At 43.2% G+C, this 18,911-nt stretch overlaps 1 protein-coding gene across 4 annotated transcripts in view; it reads left to right on the top strand.

The window, feature by feature from the left end:
- The first annotated feature begins 534 nt into the window (after window positions 1-534).
- The window catches only part of PKIB (cAMP-dependent protein kinase inhibitor beta), a 56,342-nt gene continuing 37,965 nt past the window's right edge, over window positions 535-18,911 (top strand). Inside the window, exon 1 of one of the 4 annotated variants that reach the window (XM_032684042.1) lies at window positions 535-558. The gene's annotated coding sequence lies outside the window, so the exon portion shown is untranslated. Of the gene's footprint in view, window positions 559-771; window positions 797-917; window positions 1,011-1,288; window positions 1,402-18,911 lie in introns of those variants that run through there. The other 3 variants (XM_032684041.1, XM_032684039.1, XM_032684040.1) reach the window with 3 other exon arrangements.

Here is an 18,911-nt window from a genome sequence, read left to right as displayed (position 1 = left end):
CAGTGCCTTGATAGGCCAGATGTTAATTTTGTGTTTCTGCTGAAATGCAATAATTAAGACAGAGAACTTGCAGTATTCTTCACAGGGTACCATTTTAAGATGAAAAGGGCAAAGACTGCTGATTTTAGGCCAAGGTTGGATTTTTCCAAACTCCTGCATAAGGCAGATCCCAGAGGTCAGCAGCCTTCTGACAGACAACTGCAGCTGCACCACGGCCTCTACCTGTGCGGTGTAACAAAGCTTGTAGCCGAAAAGGGTCACATATGGCTACATCCAGGTGCCAGCTCTTTGTCAGACGCGAGCTGCTTGCGTCGGGCAGGAGCGGGAGGATGTCCTGTGTCATTTTGCTGGTTCAGTTTGAGGGACTGCAGCCAAAAAAAAAGAGAAACGTAACAGGAAGAACTGGGACTAAAGTGAACAAGGCTCCGGGTAAGAGCTGTGTTTTTTCCCCGCTGTTTTTTGGTGACCGGGCTCGGGGACCTGCTCTTCTCTGCGACATCAAATTGCAGGGGGACAGCTCTGTGCCCCTGTAAGGACTACGGGGGACAGGGACCCTCGGTGGACGGAGTGGAGAGGGGGTCCCAACCATGTCGGCAAAGGCAAGCTGAGCCACCCCACGCTCGCTATTTTGGGCACTAGTGCCCCACGCCCGCCCCCTCCAGGCCTGGCAGCCCCTCGGGCTCGGCCCCCCCGCGCCGCTCCCACCGGGACGGGCGCGCCGGGGGGGCGGGCACAGCATCCCGCCGCCTCCCGGCACGGCCGCGCTCCCGGCGTAGAGCGGGTGAGTGCGGCGCCGGTGAGTGCGGGCGGTGCGGGCAGCGGGCTCTGGCCGGGCCGGGCGGGGGGCAAGCGGCGCTCCAGCCTGGCCGTGGCTGCGGGAAGTGGATCGGCCTCCCGGCCGGTCCGGGTGCCGACAGGGACACCCCGCGGGAGCCGCGGCGGGGGCGTGGGAGGGGCCGCTCGCCCTGCGCTCGCAAAGCGGAGCGTTCCCGGCGGCGCGCAGCTTCCAGGTACCGTGCGAGTCCCTCCCGGCCCCCCGCTCCGCGACCCTGGCCCCGGGCACCCCTGTGGGCATCGAAGGGAAGGGGGAGAAGTTTGGAGCGGAGGGCGGGCAACTCCGGGCGAGTGGTGAAGCTGTTCCTGAGGGTGCTCCTGGGGATGTGATGTCCCGTGTCTCACCGTGTCCCAGGCGTTTTGCGTGACCGTGGATAGATCACGGATAATCTGTCCGTGCCTCCCTGCCCTGGATGCTTTCTGACTGACCAGGTTTAATGTTTATTAACGCCAGGTATTAAGCCTTTAGGGGAACCGCTTATCGGTGTCATACGTAGGCCGCCCCTCATCGGGAAGGAAACTGAAATGAGTTTTTCTCCGGGAGAAAAGCAATCAGAAGTGCGCCAGGTGCGACTTTTAACTGCATCTCCTTCGTGAAATTATGTTTGTATGGTCAAATTAATCAGTAGCGACAACACGAAGACTAGAGAGTAAAAATACAGGTTTTATTTACACAGTTGCACTGTTTAGGTATATTAAAATACATTTCTGAAACATAACCGTTTTACATGAAGTCCATAATCTAAGTCGCACGGACAGGATAATGAACAACTAACATGCAGTTTGTGGATGCAAAAGATGTTCCTAGAAAATCACTTTAAATACATCATTAACTTTCAGCTTTCTGTGGATGTAAGGAGTGTCCTTGTACTTAGATCATGCACAAGGCAGGAAATTTTCCTTCTGATTGCCACAAAATGTTGGCAGTAACAAAATTGTTTCTTAGTCCAGTTAAAAATGGTGCTTCTCAGCATTTGATAATTTGTGGACTCTGAAGAACAGGCAAGTGCTTTTAACGAAGGAAGAAGTTAAAGAGTATTCAAAATTCCTGAAGCAATAGATAAATATTCCTTAAGCAGTATAATAGATAAAATTGTCTACACCAGGCTATTTGTCTAGTTGGTACAGATACATTCAATTCTTAAAGTTCTACATTTTGAAACGAAATGAGACTTTGGTCATTCCAAGAAAATCCTGGCCACCTCTCGGGTCATTGTGGTTAAGATTGGAGAACGTGGAAATACATGAGGCATATCGACTTACCCAGCATAACTTCATCACCTTTTGAAGCTAGAAAAAAACAGGTTTTGATGAAATATTTGATCGGAACAGAGAGCTTGAAAACAGCTGAAGGAAAGACCATGACACTTTGTTTACCTTTTCTCACTGAAGGAGTCATGGGGATGAGAATGGTTATTGGGGTTTTTTGCTTCAATTGTTAATATTCTCTTTGAAATGTTGAACTTGAATGTTTGTGCTATGATGTTTTTGAGATATTACATTGTGGTTGATAAAAATTACTTATACACAAGTAAAATAATTTGAAACTTAACTAACTCCTAAAAGCAACCACTTTACTGTACTGTTAGAGGGAAGGTTTAGTTAGGTAAATTAGTTTTGAAACACAGCCTGTTGGAACAGAGACCAGTGTTGTTTTTCTTTTTTTTTTTTTTTGTATTAGTCATGTCATGATAGTGACAAGTTTAAGCAAAACAGCATAACATACATCAGTATGTTATAAAAATATACATGAACTTCAGAATCATGACAAATTTAAAAAATACTAATGCAAACGATGAAATGCAGAAAGAAAGAAACTCATCCAGGTCATGTTGTTAATCTGTCTGGAAGTGCAAAACTGTTCTCTTGTGTCCATTTTTTTATTATCCTGTACAAATAATATTTTCTATTAGTATATTGATGAGTGTTTTTAATGGGCCTTTCAGAATGTAACTGCTTCCTTCAACTTCTAAAATGTGGGATGGAAAATCTGTGAGGAATCATTTGTGTAGTTTTCTCATTCAGCTCAAGATCATATATTCCCTGAACTCCTGCTGGGCTTTTTGCTGGACTTCACTGATTTCTTCTCCTGGCAAAGATGCCCCAGGTCTGCACTCAGTTCTTTGGGCATGGCTCCCTCTGGCTGGCTTTGGGGGCAAAGTGAGGGAAATCGGTGTGCTCTCTCAATATCTTGATGTCCAAAGAGCCTCCATTCACTGTGTCTCCCTAGGGTGGTCCTTGTTCTTTCAAACAGTTTCACGAGCAGTGCAACAGTGCAGGATTTCAGATTGGTGCCTTAATTTCTTCCACTCTGTGGCATCCAGACTGGCCACTCAGACCCATGGGATCACCTCCAGCACTGAAAGGGGAGAATTACAAAAGTAAATCCAAGTGATCTTGTCTGGTAGAAGTATTTAGGCAGTCAAACATCTGTGTTAGAATGGATTAAGATTCTAGTGTTTGCGTTTTTGCAAGGGGATCATCCAGATTTTCATTGCAGCCTCAGAGTATGGCTTAGCAGAAATCCTAGAAAGTCAGAAATGGTGATCTGTTTGTGAAAAGCTCCCAAATCTGGCTTTCCTCACGTGAAATAATGTCTTCTATACTTGACTTAATAATTTTGGGTTTAGAAGTTTTTCCCATTTTAGATTTGTGTTTCTTATTTCTTCCCTTCTGCCTTGCCTATATTAATTTCAGCCTGGTTTCCTAAGGAGATGAAGCTAAAACAACAATAATGCTGTCTGACTGATAGCTCCCCTCATTGCCTTGGAGTAATGTTTTTACCCCTGGAGATTAATTTCAACCAGTATAAATAGAAGAGCAGAGATTTCAAAGCGATGAAATCTTACAAACCTCAAGACTTCTGGTATTGTGTGGGTGCTCCATAGGATGTTGAGTGTTACCGCTTCTGCTGCTCAAGGCTTGGTGATTATATTTCTCAATTTCTTTGCTCCTTGGGAGTGCACAGTCTTGGTAGTTTTGATCGTGCCTTTTCTTCTCCATAGCCCCCTCAAAATAAGCTCCACGTCTCCGAGATGTTTCTGGTAATTGGTTATATATACAAATGCTGTTGTTTTTTAACTTCATAAACTGATGTGTTGAATTCCTAGCCTGTAATTTAATACTTCTTGATACAGGGTTGATAGCCAATGGTGCAATAATTTTCTTTTTTAATCTTGACTCAGTGCAAACACTCAATTAATGTGGTCACAATAAAACCCAGTTTCTTCCACAATCAGTTTCTCTGAATTGCTTACAAGTTTTTGATTAGACTTTAATTTGCTTCCTACTGCCACTGCTGTTTCTTCTGGCTATGGTTGCATCCAAACATCCTCTTCTGCTTTCTCTGCACAGCAGGCTGCTGTAACACTCTGCCCGTGTCATGACAGGAGAATGATAGTGGAGGAGAAATATGAAAAGGTATTATGAGTTTATCTAGCAAGACCTTTATAAATACATGTTGCTTTTATTGACTTTTAAGTGGTGGTTATTGTTCTGATTATTTGTTCTGTTATATAGCTAAAGTTAAGAGATATGTTTATGAGTAATTGCCCATTTTCTTCTCTTCCTTGTCTTGACAACTTTAATATCATCACAATACTCGTCTCTCTTTTATCTTTCATTATCTCCTTATAAGATTGCTGTGAGTAGGTTTTTTTGGGGAAGGTGACTTTGGTTGTTTGGGTTTTTTTTAATTTTGTTTTTTAGAGAGCTGTAATAGTATATTAGGTTGATTTGCTAGTTTTTTCCCTGTTGTAGAAATCCTATCAACTGGCCTTGCTCTCTGGGAATGAATGTACATATATAAATGAAACTAATTTATTAAAGTGCTCAGTGGATAATGTTCACTTCTTTTAAAATACTTGTCTGCATTCAAGTTGCACTAAGCTCTCCTCTACATCTTTTATAATCATTTATATATTATTAAAGCCTTCATTCCCCACTGAGGACAGGAGCACTGTGCTTGTATAGCAATTACATTTTGATTTTATTCTCTTGTTTTATCTTAGCAAGAGGAAGGACAAAATGCACAATGATGTCTTTTTCTCTGGGAACAAGCACACATGCTCATGTAGCATCTTGCCCTGCCTCATCTTCTTGCACTTTGATGGAGCCAAACATCCTTCCCTGCCGCAAGGACCTGGCCTCCTGGCAGCCCCACACAGAATGTGTTCCGTGCAGCTGCCACTCTGCACCCTGAGCTGGGTGCCTCCCAGCTGGTGTAAGAGAAAACTCCCACAGAGGTTTCTCACCCCCTACCCTTCACCAGCAGCTGTGTGGCTCCTGGAAATGTGGGATGTAGTGGCATATGCAGGTGATACCCAGTTTGTTTCAGTTCAAATGCATCCAAGGGATGGATCTCAAAACCATGCCAGTGGAAGTGTTTAATTTGTGTTGTGGTGAAAGATTGGGTAGGGTGTGCAAACCCGTGCCATTACCTTCGTAGGTTGGAGAAGGGCAGTGACATCTTACAGAGAGGGAGTGTGGCTCTGCCCAGAGGCCAGAGGCATGGGCTGGGCAAGACATCAGCAGGGCTGAGAGCAGGAGCCCTTCACCTGTGGTTGAGGCAGCAAATCTGACTATAGCCTGAAAAAACACTGTCAGCAAAGGGAGATGATCATTTTACCAGCTGGATCAGGTTTGCAGAGCACATGAAAAGATGTGTACCCAGAGCAGCCTTTGAGTGTGGATCTGTGCCAGGTGCACTCAGGCTGAGGCATTTGGACAGGAGGTGTTCAGCCTGCTTCCCAGAGTGCAGTATGGGCTGAATATATGCAGCAGAAGCTTGCTACATGTGCTTGCTTTTGTATGTAGCACACATCTTTCCATGCTGACCCTGGAGTGGGAGCAGGTCTGTGCTAGGTTGTGCTGCAAGGACACAGCTATTAATTAAAAACCTTCTATTTTCTGTGTCCTTAGGAAAATCCCAGAGAAAAAATTGCAGATCAGGGAGCACCTCTTGCTTTTTTCTTCTAGCTGCTTCTTCTTCTTTTAATCTACAGATTAAACAGTATTTGCTGCATACATAACGATAGCAAAGCTATCTCTGTAGGACCATCCTGTCCACATATTCCATCCAACAGAGGAAGGTAAAGAGGGTTTGTAGTACACAGTAATATTCAGATCTGAGCACCTGCTGATGCAGAACAGAGGGAATAATTTCTACTGCTTTCTAGGCCTCATGGGCAAATGGGCAGCCTTTTATTTTGGCCTTTTTCAATTACCTCTGCAACCAGTTTGCAAAATTTTGTGGGAAACCCAGAAGTTTGCCCATAGGCTCCTGAGTAACCTGGAACTGTGATTAGTAATGCAGCTTCACAGTTGTTGAAATGACCTTGGAAGATGTACAGCCTTCAACACTTCTTGGGCAGTAGGTACAGCTTCCTCCTCTGCAATGAAACCCCATCCCTCAGAGTCAGCACTGGATTGGATCAACATCCTATAACTCATTTTGCGTAAAGAGAAGGTAGCAGATCCATTAAAACAAGTATTACAGTCATCCTCACTGGAGTACACAAGCTGTTTTTAGAAGACAAATCCAGATGCCTTCACATCTCTGTGTTTGATCTTTCTTCCTGATAGAGCAGGCTGACTTGTTGAAGGGTGGTGTCACTAGCATGTTCTTCATGGTATTTTGAATTAGTTGTGAATTCAAAACAGTTAGCACTACCTGTGTGATAGGCCTTAAAAGAAAAGGAAGCAACACCTTTTCAGACAGATGCAGAAGCACTGGCAGCTGTTAAATATTTCTTACTAACTAATGAAAGTGCTCTGTGGTATCACTGAGTGATGCCAAAGATTGTCATTGGGATGAGTGTACGCCCTCCCTCTGCCTCATCAAAAATAGCTTTTAATTCCTGGGCAATATGTGATATGCTTTGTCCATAAGCAATTTATATCCACAAAGGTGGATTTTATAGTCCTTAATTAAGGGAGTTTCCATTAAATAGCATTGATAAGATTTGTCCTGTGAATATTTACGTGGAGACTTGTCCTTCTGTCTCTTCTACAACAGACGTGTCTCTTCTGTCTTTTGTAGACAAGGTGTGGTTGGATAAGAGGACTAAAGGAAGCAAAAGACAGGAAGATGACACCTGGAAATTCTGTCTCTGAGTGGACAAGCAGTTCTGAAAGTAGCATGTGAAATGTTAACCAGAATTTCCCTTGTGGTTCCAAGTAGAAGGATATGGTTTGCTAATACGTGAAGTATACAGGGCTTAGGCAGTTGTGAATAGTGTTGGCTTTGGCAGATGACACAACAAAGTGTTAAACAATCATATGGCACTTCATCTTACCTTAAATCTATGATACAGTGGGAGTGCAGGAATTTTGCTGCTCTTTGTATGAATAAAAATTTTGAGGATTGGCTTTATAGACTGTTCTGACAAAAAAGCCAGCCTGGAACTGAGGAGCAGGGCAGAGCTTTGCAATTCTGTTGTCACTTCTTCCAGATCATGGATGGGATGCTCTTACAGATACAACTTGTAATGGGAAGACGAGACACCAGTTTAGCTGTAACCCTGCCTGTAGCAGAGGTGGACTGGGGCACAGGCATGCACTTCCAGTCCTGACACACGGAGTCAGATGATGCTCTGGAGTTGGCCAGGGCTGTCAGTGCAGTTCACCTTACCTGTTTCCTTATGAAATGGGATGCACTTTCCTCTGGGGAAGGAGCCATTTTCTAGAGTATCAAAAGCATGATCGTCAGGAGTGAAGAAGTTGCCCTGTGAGGAGAGACTGAGGGATGGACTGTCTGAGGGGGCATGGCTCCGGGAGTGCTGACAGCAGCCCCTGGTCCTGTCAGCACAAGAAGAAGAGACACAAGGGGCATCAGCTGGACCAAGTCAGAGAGGTTCAGATGGTGCACAAGCAAAAGGGGCCAGGGAGGCAGAGGTGTGGACTGCCCAGGGTGGCTGTGCCAGTTCCATTCTGGGGGTGTTCCAGCCCCAAGTGGGGACAACCCTGATCAGCCCCATCTGACCTCCATGATGAGCTGGTCCAGGGACATCCTGAGCTCCCATCCAGCCTGAGCTGTCCCATCACTCTGTCATTCAAAGTTCAAAACCAAAGCTGAGACTCTGTAAAGTTACAGTGAAGTCCTTGTTAACCATCTATGCATGAAAAATGTAACAGGGAAGAGCAACATTATTTACCAGACTGAAAGAAGGCCAGTGACAGTATCTTTAATAAGAAATAACAAATAGTTGCTAACAACAGCATAGTGGTTTGCAGTCCCTGCCTTAAAATATCTTGCTAATATAGTCTGCCTTAGATATGGTTAAATTCAATGTTGGAAAACAATTTCTAACTGTTCTGCATGTGCTCTGTTTCAGGCTTCAAGTCTAATTCAGCCTGCTATTGCTTTTGTTCACTTAAGAAAAGCTTTCTCCAAGGCACAGTACAGCACAATAAAAACACAGGGATTTCTGTAAACATGTTTTGCTAAAGCCTTAATGTGATAGTTATGTTCTGTGTTCAGAAATGAAACACTGAACCTACTGCTTTCTTGGAAGTAGGCATCATGTGCAGTGATGTGATTTTGATCTTTAAAAGAAAGGTCCCTAAGTAAACATGGGGTTCTTCTAATGTATCTTGCTTGTTTTTCTTCTTGGGAAGGTCAGGTATTAGAAATTCAATACTACCCTTTTGATGTTTTCTCTAAATGTCTTCTCAGAAGAGCTGGAGTGCAGTGAAACCTCTTGATAACAAAGTCTCCAGAGAAGACAACCACTCACTAAAATGTTATTAAGACTGTGAGTTCCTTCTGTTTAACAAAAAAAAAAAAAAAAAAAAAAAAAAAAAAAGGGGGGGGAAATTAAAAGCAATGTCTTCTACAATAGATAGAATCTCATTTAAACAAACAGCAAGCAAAAAGCTCCTCTCCATGTTGTCAAAGCTGTTTCATAAGCAGTGATTGAACATATGTTCCCTGAGTAACATAAAAGAGTTTGCATTAAGAAGCCAGTGGTGCTTTCAACCACTTCCTCACTCTTCCCCATCATTATTCAGAAGCTGTCACTAAAAGTGCTTGGTGTTTACCTCAGAGAGCTTAAAAAAGCTTAAAAAGATGAGTGTGGGAGGGTTGGGGGAATATTTGTTTTCTTTCTCCTTAAACTGGCATTTGTTTGCTGGAAAAGCTAGAATCGTGGAAGGAATTGAATAAAAATAAATCTCAGCCAATTCCTAATGGAAACAACCTATTATTGATGTGGTTGGAAGCTTTCCACTTGAACGTGGAAGGTATATAGCATGTTGCCTTTAGGAAAAAGGCTCATTGAAAAGGCAATGCTACCTTTTTCTGTTCTGAATTGGTAGTTTTATTACTTGCAGTTTGAAGAGAGCGTACATGCTGTCCACGCAGTTCCTTTTATTAATGAGTAATTCACTTTTATGTGCCTTCTCTCCTTCGAGATTCTCATTACTTACAGGTAGCTGGAAGTAGTGCTTCAAAGTAAAACAGAATAAATGGGACGATGTGTTTCTCAAACAGATTTCCCAAGAGACTCAATGTATTGCTTCTGTTCTAGCAAGTTTTGAAAAAGAAATAAAATAAATAAATATTAAGTCATGACACTAATTTATTTACCTTTAATGAATATTAACATAATTCCAAATTGAAACCTATTGCTGTAATCACATTTAAGGAGAGTTTCTTGTTTTGCACAGTTTCTTCTTTTGCATGAACTATAATAATTCATGCATCTTAGCATGAATTCAAGCATTCTTAGCAGAAACTCAGCTATTTTAAAGGGATGTAATAAGACATTTAACGCTATAATCACTATTAATTGACTGGTTAACAGTCCAACCTTTGTAGAGAATTTAATTCACATAGAGGGAGAACAAACAAAATTGGAGACCTCTTTAGAAAGAAATAGCAATTGTTGGTCTGTGGAGCATAGGAGAAAACTGAACAAATTTATCCAGCTGATCTATTTTGAACATCCACATGGCGCGATATCTGCCTCATGATTCTGACAACCAAAAAAAAATCAATTAAAACTTTACACCTTAATGATCTTAAAAGTTGGTGGTTCTTTAGATTTCTGTAAAACCTAGAACCTGAAGTTCTATTGCTTAAAATTAAATAAAGATTTATACTCTGGAAGAACTGAAAGATGAGATTCAGAGATGCACCTTTTTAAGAAAGGAAACTTTTAAATTATACTTAATGGCTTGATTAGCCCTTACTATAAATATTTTAACTATGCAACTTTTCTAGGCATACATTTTGAAAGGAAATGGTAATTATCTTTTTTTAATCTGTATCTTGGTCTCATTTCTGTACCTTTTCAAAATTTAGGAAAAAGTGTGTAAGAGGTGAATCAAAGCAAATTAAGAAAATTTCAGTTTAAATTTGAATGGCTTGACACTTCCCAACTACCACACTCCCCTCTCCTCCCAGAGCTGTTCCATTTGATTAAAGTCACCAAAAAGCTGGGATTTACAACCCAGACCTCTCTGTATGGCTGCCTTTCATGGTAGGATTGAATGTATTTATTACTGCACTATTCCTGATAGAGAACTGGGGGACAGAGATAAGAGCCGTCAGTGCTGTCTCTGGAGCAAAGGATGTCTCCTGTAATCCCCATTTCCTTGTTGAGAATTTCCGACGTCAGTATTTCGTATAGGAAGAGAAGCAAGGCTGACAGCTCGAGCTGCCATCTGACGGGAGTCACATTTGATGTGTAGATGGCAGTGGATCCGCTGGTTGTGTCTGTGACAAGTGAGGTGGTCCAGTGTTCAGGCTTAGAAAAGCAGGAGCCCATCAAAGGTGAGGCGTAATTACCATTTGAAATTAAGCTTTTAGCAAAATGGGGATGTTTGTTCAGATGTCTTACCAGGAGCTGGCAGAGAGATCTGGCTCTGCTCTTCCTGTGCTGGTCTGAACTGCTCCAGCAAGACAGGGAGCCAGTCTGTATATACAGCCCAACAAAATGGGTGCGGATAAGACCTAGTTCTGATTTTCTAGTGTCTGTGTTGACTTCCCCTATGTTTTGGGGCAAAGGCCTTGACAGCAGAATACTTTTGATGAAGAGCGTGTCTTTTTAAGGCTTGATTTCCTAAGAGACAGTATAGCATTCAAAAGCATGAGGATAGATGGCTCATCACAAAATGGGATGTGATGAGGGGGAAGATCTCAGCCTCAGGCAGCATGGGAGCTAAAAACAGCTCAGTGGTGTTGCGAGCTGTGTTTGCACAGTGCCAGCACAGCCAGTACTGAACTTGGGAAAGGCTGGAGATGTTCTGGGAATGTTCAGAGGACTGAATCCTTGGGAGGAAAAAACCCCTGAAACTAAGGAAGGAATATTATGGCATGTTCATGTCTGGTATCAGTAAGGGAGTTTCAAAATTGTTAAGAAAATAGGCATATGGACTGTATAAAAGACACATAGACTTATTTTGGGTGAGAAACATAGCAGACACTGTTCTCCTTACATCTCTTCAGAAAGTGTCTTAGCACATTTTTCTGTAGATTTGTGTCCCTGAATTTAGGAAGGGAGGGTGAGGGTGAAGGCAAGCTGAGAAAAGAGCTGGAATATGATAGGGCTTAGCACCAGTTTGTTTGCAAATGGAAGATGCAGAGGAGCTGCAGTGATGTGGTATCTTGTTAATTATGTTTCACTGGAAAAGCTGCCACTCAGGAGAAAAAGGCATTTCTACTAACAGCTCTAGAGTTGTAATCCTGTGGGAAATGCAACTCTGTGCAAAGGTGGTGCTCAGCATTTGTTGGTGAACTGTGACATCTGAAATGATACATCTCTAATTAAAAATGGAGTTTAACTATTCTAAACATTTAACAAACACATATTGTGACTCCAATTTGAATATTTAAACTGCGAACAAAGTACCAAGAAAACTCACCACTAATTCTGTGGCATCTGCTTTATGGAGGAAATTGTGCCCTCATTTTCTAAATTAGAGGAACAAAAATAACAGTTAATTATTTTTTTTTCGCAGGTCATGCTGCATTTGGTAATAAATCACTGGAAAATAGCTCATGACTTGTGTTTACTTCTTGTTTGGGGTGCTGAGTTTGCGGGATGTTCACTTGAACGCCTTGGGAAAGGCAGCCCACCAGTGGGAGAGAGCAGAGCTGAGGTGGCAGAGCAGCAGGCAGCTTGGGAAACAAGGTCTGTGGCACCAGGAAAGAGCTTGAGGACCCTCGATCTTTGGCCTTGGGGCTGTGAACCAGGACTTTGACAATGGGCATCAATGATACTCATAAGAGGAGTGAGAGAAAAGGTCAGGATGGCTTTGTTTTATAACCAGAATGTGCAGGATGTCTGTTGAGGAGAATGGTGAATGACAAAGTGAATGTGCTTTGTCAACAGCAGTTGTACCCAGGTGTCATCTCATGTTCCGGGAGCTGTGGCAGGGTGTTTGGATGTAGGTTATTTTTCTTCTTCAAGGTAGAGGACGCTTTGAATACCATTTAAAATCTTGGATAGCCCCCTCCTCCATGAAAGAATGAATGGATGCTATAAAAATACCAAGGCTAGAACATTTCCTTTGGTCATAAATTTTCCATAAAAAGACTACTCTTCAGCAGTTTAATGCTGGGGCTGGTACTGATGCTTGGGTTTAATAGGGTTCATTAAAGTATCTTCACTATTCAGAAGAATAACGTTGTTCTGGTAGTTTTGTGCTATTTTGCACTGCATATGCAGCACTGTTCTGTTGGAAAGACTATCTTATTTTTGTCTCTACAATTCAGTAAGAGCTGTGATGTTATGGTGTACTAGTAGATCTGTATAATCAGAAAAGATACCGGTAATCAAACATGAATATCTGTAGGAAAGGTCATCTTAGTTATCAGATGCATGTCTTTTTCCCATCCACTGACTTGCTGTTTTAGTAGCTCTGGGGTGGCACAGATTTGTTACTAATCCTTGCTTTGAATCAGCAGTGCATACTGAGATAATGCAGGAATTGTATGGAGCTTTAAAGTGATGGACGGTTCAGATTAAAATAAAACAACAAAGAAACAAAAAACCCAAACATATCAAAACAGTATTTTTACCATGCAACCCTGATTTTTTGTCTGTGTTTTTTTTTTTTTCTCTGGGACTGGATAGTGAGGGCAGCTATCCAATTAATCCAGAATGAGCTTCGACAAAAAATGCTGATGTGCAGCATCACAGTACCTCCCAGCAATAGCAAGTACCTCCCTCTCCACATCCAATAGTTTGGGACATGGGGAAGGGGAGTAAGATCTGCAGCTGTTTTTCTGCTGCTTGTTGTATTGCATCTGTTGACCATTCACACCACTGGCTTTGGACTCACACCCCCACCTTGGCTTGGTGGTTTCATGGCCATTTGTGGCCCCAATTCCTGCACAGGTTTTCAGCTTTTTCTCCATCTTGTTGATGAGCCACATCTGGCTGTCAGAGTTGATTAATGCTAGGGTCTGGGTTGTGGCATCTGAAAGATCCCTCCACATTGTGATTTGGTGATATGAATGTTATAGAGCATCCTCCATTGGAAGTGTTCTTCTGGGGCTGCAGGCCACATCCCCTTCAGATGGGGATCTGTGAGGTTAAGGGTGGATTTTCTTGTCCCTGCTAAAATGGGAAAACATTACCTTCTGAGTTGTGAGATGAAGCCTTCAAAGCACAGAATAGACAACTGTGTCACCATGGAAGCTTCTTGAAAGAGTGAGGAGTTCATGTCCTCTAGTGAGGCAAACGAGTGACATGCCCTGGATTCAGTTGTGCTTAGCGAGTGATAATAGAAATTCATTTTTTGTGAAAAGTTTATGATCCCAGAAATGTTTACTGACCTGTATGTAAAACATGTTGCACAGGCCATCACACAGACTGGGCACTGTTTTTTCACTCAGCTTGTTTTTCTCTACAGCCATTAAACTACTCCTGGTCCATTCAACTATTTCAGCTCACTTTGTAAGCAGTTTGAAACCTCACTTTGCTAAATAGTGCTTTCCTGGATATGTAGGTTCAGCATATTTTCTTGCTGCGTGAAATCTCAGAAAGGCTATTGGTATATCCTGACTTTGATTTTTCTTCTTATAGTGGTTCACAGTTCCAGATAAAATTAACACTTGCACTGGTAAAGGACTTACTGTGAGCTTGCAGCTCATTCTCCTTTGAGTAGGTTATTTTGTCTGCATCAGTTTTTGGTATCTGGTACCCATTTTTCTGTAGCTGAAAGACCAGAATTCCAGGAGAGTAGTTTATTTGTTAATGTGGCTCCTTTTTTCTTCATATACATACAATTTTCATATATATATATATCTAGAGGATTTTGTCAGTCAGCTGATGTGTTCAAAACATGCATCTCTGAGAAATCAAGTATTAGCTCATGAAACTCAGTGACCATGAAAACTGAGAAGACGGTGTAGGCCAGGCTGACTGATGCATCCTAAGAACATATGGTAGGAAGGGCATTAGGCACAAACCCCTGACAGATGGTATTTGGGGCAGGGTAGCTTTTGTGCTTTTAACAGACATGATAGTTCTGCTAAATAACTGCTGTCTCCTCTCCTTCATGCAGCCCTGAGGATTCTTTGAAGAAGCAAAAAAATAACTAAGGACAAATAGAAAAAACTCAGAGCATTGTATGAGAAGTTGGCTGTAGAGCTTGAGCATCCTTCAGTGGGAATGGGTATGCTTGGCTTGCTATGCATGAATATTTTTATGATGTTCAATAAAACTCTGAAAGGAACTTCGTTGACTATAGGGAATCTTGAGTCCTATGCCCATGTGTCGCTTCATTTCTGTGAGATGTATCCACCCTATTTCTATTTCAATTGGGGTTTTATGCATTTGTTTGGAAGCAGTGCATCCTTAGGAGATTTTTTTAGCAGCTCTTTCAAGAACAGTTTCCTCCCTCAGGGGGTGTTTTTAGCCAGCTTAGACCCACAACTCATCAAGGCTTGAGGAATGGACCACCCAGGACTTGAAGGGTAGAGTCTTGTGTTGGTTCCTCTGCTTTGTGGAGGCTGAGGGTAAATGAGAGTGAATTTGGCTTCTGATATATATCAGAATATCTGTTACAAATCGTACCTAGCTACATTAGCCTCACAGATGCATCTCTGCAGCACAGTGGTACACTGGCCCTGCTTTTTTGGGGGGGGATGTCATCCATACCAAAGGCAATTAAAAAATCTATAGATCTGCCTGCTTGTTGCTGTAAAGCTGCATGGTTGATTGATGTGTGGCCCGACCATATCCTTGTGTAGAACACTGACATGTGAACTGTGTTCAGAATAAGTGCATTTGTTCTTTTCCTCAATATATAGGGTAAGGTAAAGCTGTCATTCCTGGAATGAACGTAGAGTATGCTGTTCCTGTGCATACCTCAGAGAGAGATGGACCAAGAATAATACCTGGTGAATTAACATCAGAATTATTTTCACTTGCAGATTGCTTAAAGCTGCACAAGTAGTGTTTCACAGTTTCAGTGGTATACATAGCAGAGTGAAGAGCAAGAACACCACCAGATTGCCTGAGGTCTTGGTGTCACAGCACATTGAGTCCAGAGGTGACCTTCAGTTCTCAGCAATGTGATACCCAGTGTGCTAAGGCTTCCTTCCATTGTTTTATTTCAGGTTTGATCTCAGTGATACCGGACATGGAATAATATGTGGTCAGTCACATCCTGTTAGGTCAAAAGAAACATTAGCAAATGCAGTTATAGAGCCTGCATGGTGGATAACCTTGTGCTAACAGACATGACTACTCATGAAGAGTTTAGGAATATAGTTAGGTCATGTAGAAAGAAAATCAGAGACAAAAGCACACTCTGAACTCAAACTAGCCACTTCTGTTAGGGATAACAAGAAGTGCTTCTACAAATATATCGATAGCAAAAGGAGGGGCAAGGAAAACCTCCATTCTTTGTTGGACATGGGGGGAACATAGTCACCAAAGATGAGGAAAAGGCTGAGGTACTTAACACCTTCTTTGCCTCAGTTTTCAACAGTAAGACAGGTTGTCCTCAGGACAACTGGCTTCCAGAACTGGTAGACAGAGACAGGAAGCTGAATAGCCCCCCCTGTAATCCAGGAGGAAACAGTGACCTGCTGAGCCACTTGGATCCTCACAAGTCTATGAGACCAGATGGCATCCATCCTAGGGTGATAAGGGAGCTGGCGGAATAGTTTGCCAAGCCGCTCTCCATCATTTACCAACAATCCTGGCTCACTGGGGAGATCCCAGATGATTGGAAGTTGGCAAATATCACACCAATCCACAAAAAGGGCTGCAAGGAGGACCTGGGAAACTACAGGCCCGTCAACCTGACCTCAGTGCCTGGCAAGGTTATGGAGCAGATCATCCTAAGTGCAATCACACAGCACCTACAGGATGGACAAGGGACCAGACCCAGCCAGCACGGGTTTAGGAAGGGCAGGTCCTGTCTGACCAACCTGATGTCCTTTTATGATCAGGTGACCCGCCTGGTGGATGAGGGGAAGGCTGTGGATGTGGTCTACCTGGACTTCAGCAAAGCCTTTGACACCGTCTCCCACAGCATACTCCTGGAAAAGCTGGCAGCCCACAGCTTGGACAGGGGCACTCTGTGCTGGGTTAGGAACTGGCTGGAGGGCCGGGCCCAGAGAGTGGTGGTGAGCGGTGCTGCATCCAGTTGGCAGCCAGTCACTAGTGGTGTCCCCCAGGGATCAGTGTTGGGCCCAGTTCTGTTTAATATCTTTATTGATCATCTGGATGAGGGGATTGAGTATACCATTAGCAAATGTGCAGATGACACCAAGTTGGGGTGGAGTGTTGATCTGCTGGAAGGCAGGAGGGCTCTGCAGAGGGACCTGGACAAGATGGAGAGATGGTCTGATTCCAACGGGATGAAGTTGAACAAGGTCAAGTGCCAGGTCCTGCACTTTGGCCACAACAACCCCATGCAGCGCTACAGGCTGGGCACAGAGTGGCTGGAGAGCAGCCAGGCAGAAAGGGACCTGGGAGTTTGGATTGACAGGAAGCTGAACAGGAGCCAGCAGTGTGCCCAGGTGGCCAAGAAGGCCAATGGCATCCTGGCCTGGATCAGGAACAGTGTTGGCCAGCAGGACCAGGGAAGTGATTCTTCCCCTGTACTCAGTGCTGGTGAGGCCACACCTGGAGTAGTGTCCAATTCTGGACCCCTCAGTTCAGGAAGGACATTGAGGTGCTGGAGCAGGTCCAGAGGAGAGCAACGAGGCTGGTGAAGGGACTGGAGCACAAGTCCTATGAGGAGAGGCTGAGGGAGCTGGGGTTGTTTAGCGTGGAGAAGAGGAGGCTCAGGGGAGACCTCATCACTCTCTACAACTCCCTGAAGGGAGGTTGTAGCCAGGTGGGGGTTGGTCTCTTCTCCCAGGCAACCAGCAGTAGGACAAGAGAGCATAGTCTTAAGCTGTACCAGGGCAAGTTTAGGTTGGATATTAGGAAGAAATTTTTTACGGAGAGAGTAATCAGACATTGGAATGGGCTGCCCATGGAGGTGGTGGATTCACTGTCCCTGGAGGGTTTTAAGATGAGACTGGATGTGGCACTTAGTGCCATGGTCTAGTTGTCAGGGTGGTATAGGATCAAGGATTGAACTTAAATGATCTCGGAGGTCTTTTCCAACCTGGTTGATTCTATGATTCTGTGATTCTGTGATTCTGCGAGTCTTCTTTTGCAGGACAGTTTGCATGGGGGCAAGGGAGGAGTAGGCACAATGATAATGTGACATGAAATTAGGGAGGGGAAAATGAATGGTGGATCCAGCAGTGAATTTGAACATAAGGGAGTAGTGTTCAGACACACTTGCTTCTCTTCAGGCTAATCATCAAGGCTTCAGGCTTATCATCATTCTGCTACTAATATCAGTTTTGCATCTTCTTGTTATTATTTGCTACATGCAGATATAAGTACTGTGTCTGGCCTACACAATGGAAAAACAAAGACTGAAGAAATCCCTTTTCTGCTTCTGCTGTCCCTCTGCATCTCTTTAGGGATCAAACATGATTCATTGTCTTCCCTGGGAGCGCCTTCCCCTCACCTCCAAACGCCATTCAGCCTTTGGAGAGTCCTGGTGTTCAGCTTTAGCTGAACATTGGCAAGTGACTACAACCTGCAGCTGGAGTCTGTCTGGGCTTCTGACCCCTTTTCATTCTCATCATAGGTTTTAAAGAGGGATTTAGTTTTGGAACTGCTGACTTCAGGTCTCACATCTATGCTGATGGCTTTATTTATGGCAAAGACAGAACATAAATTGTCATCTTCTGCCTGCCCAATGTCAGAGATGTCTACAGAGATGTCTACAGGACAGCAATTGTTGATTCTTTGGGGCATTTGACTTTTAAATTTCCTCCTCATCGCCTTGCTTTAAAGAGCATTGCTTTGGTTGTTGGTTGCTCCTGTTGTCCTTTCAGAAGGGCACCCTGCAGCACTGCAGGGCTGCTTCTGCAGCCACCAGCAGAGAGTTGCTGGGCTTCAGGGGTGATCAGTATGGAAAAACCTACATGTTCATCTCTTTGTGCACTTTGAAACTTCCCATTTTACCATTTAGGCAGAATTTAGCACAAGTGAAGGGGTAACACAGTTTCAATAGGAAGACAAAATTGATAATCTTATGTTCTTTTCTGACCGATCTCTTTCAATCTTTAGAGTGCTCTTTCATTGTCTAGTTCTTCTTTGAAATAAAAAAAACTAAACTGAGTGAACAGTTAAAGGGATCCTTTCCCATTTTTATCAGAAAGCTGATGTCTTAGCACAAAATACCCTTGTAATTTTCCACTTTCACATTCTGCTTTTTACCTCCAAAATCAGCAGACAAATTTGACTTCTCCTTGCCATAGGAGGGACTAGTCCTGCCCCTCTGCAGGGGATTGCTGTGGGCTTAGTTGAAGGTGATCTCTCACACCAGATTCTGGAGGTTGAAATCAGAACTGAAAATGTTTTTATGTAATCTTCTCTTTGTTAGAAACATGATGTTCTGCCTTGTCACAGAAAGAAATGAGTTTACTTAAGTCAGTGGTGACTAAATGACTTAGACTGCTCTTTGGTAAGGAAAGGGATGGAACTTTTCCACTTTCTTTGAACTGACATAATGGGGATTTCATTTGTGGGGAGTTTGTTTTC

The sequence above is a fragment of the Chiroxiphia lanceolata genome, chromosome 3 (assembly GCF_009829145.1).
Source record: "Chiroxiphia lanceolata isolate bChiLan1 chromosome 3, bChiLan1.pri, whole genome shotgun sequence".
NCBI classification, from domain to species: domain Eukaryota; kingdom Metazoa; phylum Chordata; class Aves; order Passeriformes; family Pipridae; genus Chiroxiphia; species Chiroxiphia lanceolata.
Note: the sequence above shows the minus strand (reverse complement) of the source record. Positions and strands in the feature narration are given on the sequence as shown.